We start from the raw sequence: 7057 nt of genomic DNA on the forward strand, positions 1-7057 counted from the left end.
GTCCGTCTAGTCAAGGCTATGGTTTTTCCAGTGGTCATGTATGGATGTGAGAGTTGGACTGTGAAGAAAGCTGAGTGCCGAAGAATTGATGCTTTTGAACTGTGGTGTTGGAAAAGACTCTTGAGAGTCCCTTGGACTGCTAGGAGATCCAACCAGTCCATCCTGAAGGAGATCAGTCCTGGGTGTTCTTTGGAAGGAATGATGCTAAAGCTGAAACTCCAGTACTTTGGCCAGCTCATGCAAAGAGTTGACTCATTGGAAAAGACTCTGATGCTGGGAGGGATTGGGGGCAGGAGGAGAAGGGGATGACAGAGGATGAGATGGCTGGATGGCATCACCGACTCAATGGACGTGAGTCTGAGTGAACTCCGGGAGTTGGTGATAGACAGGCCTAGCGCCCTAGCGTGCTAGGGGGGTCGCAAAGAGTCGGACACGACTGAGCGACTGAACTGAATGAACCCTTAGTAATCTACTCTCCACATAGCAGCCCAGAATGATTTAAAAATATATATTTCTCTCTCCTTAAAACTCTTTATTGGCACTTCAGTGGCAGCCTGAGTCTTTGCATTGGGCTGGTTGGGCCTCCTCAGAAGTGTCTGTCCCTCTCTCGCTGGGTGTTTTAGCCACAACCGTTCTCTCACTTCCTCAGACACCTTACCTTCCTTCCAGCTTGCCTCTGGGCTCATGCCTTCTGTCAGGATGCATTATGACATTTGCGGGCTCTAGGCACTTTTGCCTTTATAGGCTCCTTCATAAATAGTAAAAAACAAAAAAAAAACATGTATTTGATGATGACATTGATACGAAGATGAATATAATCCAGGTTGGATTTTTCTCTTTTTCTGCTTTCTATCAAGATGAAAATCACATAACACAACCATTTAAAAATGTCCAATCCAGTGGCATGTAATATAGTCACCGTGTTTCGCAGCCACTCCCTCTGTCTAGTTCCAAAACATTGCCACAAAGAGAGACCCTGTACCCATTAAGCAGTTACTTTCCTCCTAGTCTCTGAGAACTGCTCTTCAGCTTCCTGTCTCCATGGATGTACCTATTCTGGATATTTCATGTAAGAGGAATCATACATATGTGGCCTTTTGTGTCTGGTTTCTTTTCCGTGGATATTGTCTGGGAGGTTCAACTGTATTGTAGCATATATCAGTAATTGATTCTTTTTCAGAGCAGAATAATATTCCATTGTATGGATTTTTATTGTTGTTATTCAGTCGCTAAGTTGTATCTGACTTTTTTGCAACCCCATGGACTGTAGCCTGCTTAGACGACTCTGTCCATGAGATTTCCCAGGCAAGAATACTGGAAGGGGTTGTGATTTCCTTCTCCAGGGGATCTTCTCAACTCCAAGATGGAACCCTGAGTCTCTTATGTCTCCTGCACTGGCATGTGGATCCTTCACCACAATTTACCAGATTTTATTTTTCCTTTCATCCACTGATGGGCATTTGAGTTGTTAACCTTTCTACTATTGCGAATAGTGCTCCTATGAACATTTGTGTGCAAGTATTTATTTGAATGCCCATATCAATTTGGGGGGTGGGTATGTGCCATAATTGCTAGATTTGTTATTCTCCTGATTTTAAAAGAAATTGAAAACATTTTGATGGACCCCTAAACATATTGTGAGCCTAGGCCCTGCGCCTGCTGTGCCTGACCTGAAGTGGATGCTGAATTCTATTCCTTCTGTCTGAGATGCTTCTATTGCATCTTTATCACACCAGGAGAGGAGCAGCCCCGGCTTGTGAAATGTCACTGAGGAGATCTCCTATGCCTTGTAGAGAAGATGGGGCCCACTGAGTAGGGCAGAGAGTGGATTTATTCTCAGCTTCCATCCCAGGGCGAAATATGAGTTGATGGCAATGGTCAGTCTGAGCTCAAAGCGAAGAGCATCTCTGCATATCTGTGTCATCGCTCACCGTCTGGCTCCCTCAGCTGGCGCCTGTCCCCTAGCCCCCCAGCTGCTGGTACTAGGCTCCTCTTGGGTCTCATGCTCTCACCCTATTTCACTGTTGCACCTTGAGGAACCTGATCTCAACAAGAGAAACATGGCCAGTCTCTCTAGTTCTGAGGATGGCACTGGTGGCATTAGACCATAAAATACAACCATGATATGCTGCCCTAAATATTTTTTCAAGACCTTGTGCTTATTGGAAAATCTCAAGTAAAATTGGAACTTTATGAAGAAAGAAATTCCAAGTAGAATAACGTATAATAGAGATCATGGTGCTTTCCCTAGCACTGTGTCATATATCTCTTCTGGCTCTTTTAGAGTGACTTGTTGACAGCAGAAGAGGGAGGGGATAGCCATGTTTTATCGAAACACGTCTTTTCTTTTTATGTTAACCTCAAGTTTCGTTATTTTCCTTCTCTTGACTTCTTTCTTCTCTTCCATGTTAGTTCAGTAAAAGACTGAAAGGAGGCTGGTACAGGGTTTTTATCAAGGGGATGAAGTATCTGAATTTACCAGCCTTACCATTTAGAGTTATGTCTGTCTGTCTCACTATTTGTCTGCATACCAGGTGGTTAAGAGGGAGAGTTTGCACAGGTCTGCCATCGTTTCATCTTCTTTGCATCCATACTTCCTTATGCTGACATTTGTAACAAGAGAAGATTATAGTCAGGAAAAGTCCCTACCCACTTTTAAAAAGTCAAACCCACAATATTTTCCATTCCCCCTTTTAATTACATTTGCTCTGTGGTTTGGAAAAGCAGACCACATTGCTTGCACCTAAATTATTTTCTAACTACCAAATTGCTCCGTCCCTGAACACATGCCCAAATCATCTCCTCCATGTTTTCAGGCAAGCTGTCTTGTAGGACATTGAATTATATCTTTTATTATGATATGTAATTACAATATCAGTGTCTGTACACCTTTTGTACAAATATATGCTAATGATCTTCCTGTTTCAAAAATCTTAAAGCAGTTCTTAAGCATTATAAGATATTGTCAACAGAGAAATATTGAACAGAAGATTGTTGGAGGGGTGAATCCAGAGAAATCAAAGTTTCTGTAGATTAGCCTAGTAACGTTACTCTTGCCATGATACCTCTTAATATATTGTGACAGTTATTAATTAGTGCGTTTTAATTAGTGCATTGCCCTTCCTCCCTTTGAATTATTTTGTGAAATCAAATGGGTCACATTATTGTGACTAAGATTACTCTGTAGTCTTATTTTATAATAGTCAAAATTGGCTCCTCTTGGATATGTACAAATAGTATTTGTCAGAACTTAGCAAATGTGTCACCATGATGGAAAAGTGCCTCTTCTTTTATCAAGAGCTCAAGATGATAATAGACACCATGGTCGTACAGAATGGCTAATGGGTCTGGGAAATCTGAGGACACAGGCCAAGGTTATTATGGATTTAAAAGAAAAATGCAAAAGAGGAGAAAGAGTTAAAAGGGCTTCCTGAGTCTAGAACTCAGTGGATTTTCCCAAGACTCCATATTCCATGAGAGAAACTAGACATAAAAGAACTTTTCTTATCTTGTTTGATAATTTTTCTCCCTTCTACTTTAGTTTCACATCTTTCACTATGATTTATAGGTCTGGTTTTTAATTTCAATATTTGAACATGGGATCTGGGTCCTTAACAGTCTTAATTCTCCATAACAGGATCCATTTACTGAAAGCATTCTACCTGGTGACCCAGAAATGTGAGGAACACAAAACAAGGTACATTGTGAAACTCACAAATGAAACCTGGGCTGCAAGCCTGGTGGCAGGAAGAGCTCTAGTCCCATTGCCCATCAGTATTGGAACCTGGGGGCTTCCCAGGTAATGCTAGTTGTAAAGAACCCGCCTGCCAATGCAGGAGACATTAAGAGATGCGGGTTCAATCCCTGGGTCGGGAAGATCCCCTGGAGAAGGGGCAACCCACTCCAGTATTCTTGCCTGGAGAATCCCGTGAACAGAGGAGCCTGGCGGGCTACAGGCCTAGGGTTGGAAAGAGTCGGACACGACTGAGTCAACTTAGCACACACACACACACACACCGGAACCCAGGCTGGAGGCAGTGTTTGATGGAGCAGTGTTCAGATGCATCTGATTAAGATAGTAAAGCCGAGCTTTGCATGGCTTTGCCGGAGTTGATTAGCACTTCCCATTGTCTGGAGTTTCATTACCTCCTAAAGTTTCTTACAGAAAGTCTTACAAGAGGTGTTCTGTGAACACACTGTAACTATTTTTATGGGTTTTAGTAATGTAAATCCGATTCATGACCCACAACCACTTTTGCCTTTTTGAGCCATGTAGATTTTATCTTTTCCGTATTTTGTGCAATGAATATCAATTTTTCCCTCCCTTGAGTAGCACTTAAGAATGATGCTTCTAGAGTGGTTTTATCTGGTCCTTTACAACCGAAGTGAAAATGAAAGGAGATTTTGAGATGTACGATCACCTTTGCCCCCATTTGAAATCCTTGGAACTGAGAGTTCCCTTCTAGTGCTGGTGCCATAGGCAGATATGCAGACTGATACGGGAGAGTAGCAGAGGCTCATTTAAACCAGAGTTGGGGCTCACAGAAGGCTTCCTGGAGCAGTAACAAAAGCTGAAGATGAAAAAGCTGGATAGGCGAGACTGGCAGATTAGGTGGGCAACTCCATGGTCCATGTGGTCAGCACTGTCTCCCCAGGGCTTAGCGTATGACCTGATCGGGCAGAATAGGTCATCAGCAAATACCTGCTACACGATTGTAACGAGGGTCTGTTAACGTACTGTCCCTCCAAAGCAGCAAGCTTGCATTTAACAGGACCATTGAGACAGACGACGCCTTGCTGCTGCTGCTGCTAAGTCGCTTCAGTCGTGTCCGACTCTGTGTGACCCCATGGACGGCAGCCCACCAGGCTCCCCCGTCCCTGGGATTCTCCAGGCAAGAACACTGGAGTGGGTTGCCACTTCCTCCTCCAATGCATGAAAGAGACGACGCCTTAACCCTGTGCAAACATTTTGGGCAGTGCAGACAGTTGGGAGGAAAGAACTTAAGGGCCGTTGGTGCCTCTGATTAAAATCTCCTAGGTGGCTGCTTCCTCTATAGTCAGCATCTGCATTATGTCATTAATTGGAGTACTGAAAGAAAAACCAAGGAAGTAAATGCAATGGCAATCGCCTAAGCTTCTTTCATGACTGGAATTGGTCTCCCATCTGGGCTCAGCAAGGATGCCCACAGCTCTGCGGAGGTGAGAGCAATCCTGGGGGACCCCAGATGACCACAGGTCCAAAGTGAGCCTCAGCTACAGAAAAGTGTGTGGGCAAAACACAAATGAGCATTTCCTGGTTATCTTCATTGGGTAAGATACTCTAAGGCCAGGAGGATTTTCTCTTGAGCCTCTTAGTGCTCCTCTGAAGAAATAATGAGCTAATAGGCTACTTCTTCCTTGTCAAAATATGATAGAAACAACCCTGCAAATTAATGTCCTGAAAGCACTGGGAGAAACAGGGATCTCCCTAGCATTGATCCTGGATTTGGAGGGCGGAGGGGAGGGGGGAGGTTGCAGTAAATAATATAGCAGAAAAGAGAGCAGATAAAAATGTTTCAGTTTCACTTTTCACTGAGTAGGCGTCTAGTAAAATGGAAGCTTCCTCCACTGTCCTTCTCTGACCACCCTGACAATAGATCAGTGTCCACGATGTTTCCAGTACATACTTGGCTCCAGTAACTCTGTCATTGACAGTCATTGATAGCTGCTGTGGTGTTCTTTCCTGGGCCACAGCCTCCTGTCCGCTGCCTTCTGCCACCTCCCAGATAAGCCTGAATGTCAGGAGAGCAACTGGGGGACAGTGGTCAGGGTGCACTCTTGCTATGGAAGGTCATGAGGTCCTTGTCACACTCCCCAGGTGGGAGGAGATTGTGCTGCCAGAAGTATCAACATGCTCTCATCCCTCCATGGGTGAAAAGCTTGAAAATTATTGATGATGATGTGATATTGTGATACTGATAGTGATGCAGGCCTGGCCCTGCAAAGTATTTGCACCAACTAGAGAAGGTTGTCAGAGAAGGCAATGGCACCCCACTCCAGTACTCTTGCCTGGAAAATCCCATGGACAGAGGAGCCTGGTGGGCTACAGTCCATGGGGTCGCTAAGAGTTGGACACGACTGAGCGACTTCACTTTCACTTTTCACTTTCATACATTGGAGAAGGAAATGGCAACCCACTCCAGTGTTCTTGCCTGGAGAATCCCAGGGACAGGAGAGCCTGATGGGCTGCCATCTATGGGATTGCACAGAGTCGGACACGACTGAAGTGACTTAGCAGCAGCAGCAGCAGCGAAGGTTGTGACTCCTGGGAGATGCCGTCCCTCCAGGGCTCAGGGCTTGGCCAGGGGACTTGTCTGGATTTCAGTCCCTACTTGCACACTTGTGCAGGTGTTGTCCTGCACAGCCGTGTGTGGTGGCCTGAATCAATCTGCTTCTTAAACAAGGCTGATGTGATTAATGCAAATGGTGGCTGCACACAGGAATCTTGTTCTCGGCACTGTGGCATTCTTTTTTCTCTATTCCTTTTTCTCTCTGTTCCTTGCTCCTCTCTCTACCTGGTACTTGTTAACTGGACCCCCGAAGTCAGCACACAATCCAGGTCTCTCCCCTTAGACTTAAAATCCTGCCTTCCTCCTAGCCATACTTACATTCTGTCCCATTTCTCCAAGACCCCTCCCAGGGGACAGATATTAATCTGGTAAATAAATTGGTGCTAAGTCGCTAATGGTTAATAATATATCACTCTTCTAGATAGAACTTGGATGAACATTTATAGATTGCATTTACATTTTAATAGAGACCTACCAGGCCTCACACCAAAAGGAGAAACTCTATGAAGTGGCCTCTAGACTCTGTTTATTTCCAACAAGTTACCCAAGATTTGGACAGCTGCCACTTGTGGCCAGGACTGCCGCATGGGGTTGGAGAGGCCACTAGGCCTTCTTGAGTTGCTGCCCTCAGATTTCGAGATCATTTTTTTATGTCACTAATCAAATGTCTATAGCTTTAAACTTCTATACAATAAAAAAATTTTAAATTCAATCTGTTTTTGTAAGAC

Source organism: Bos javanicus, chromosome 2, assembly GCF_032452875.1.
Source record: "Bos javanicus breed banteng chromosome 2, ARS-OSU_banteng_1.0, whole genome shotgun sequence".
Lineage (NCBI taxonomy): Eukaryota > Metazoa > Chordata > Mammalia > Artiodactyla > Bovidae > Bos > Bos javanicus.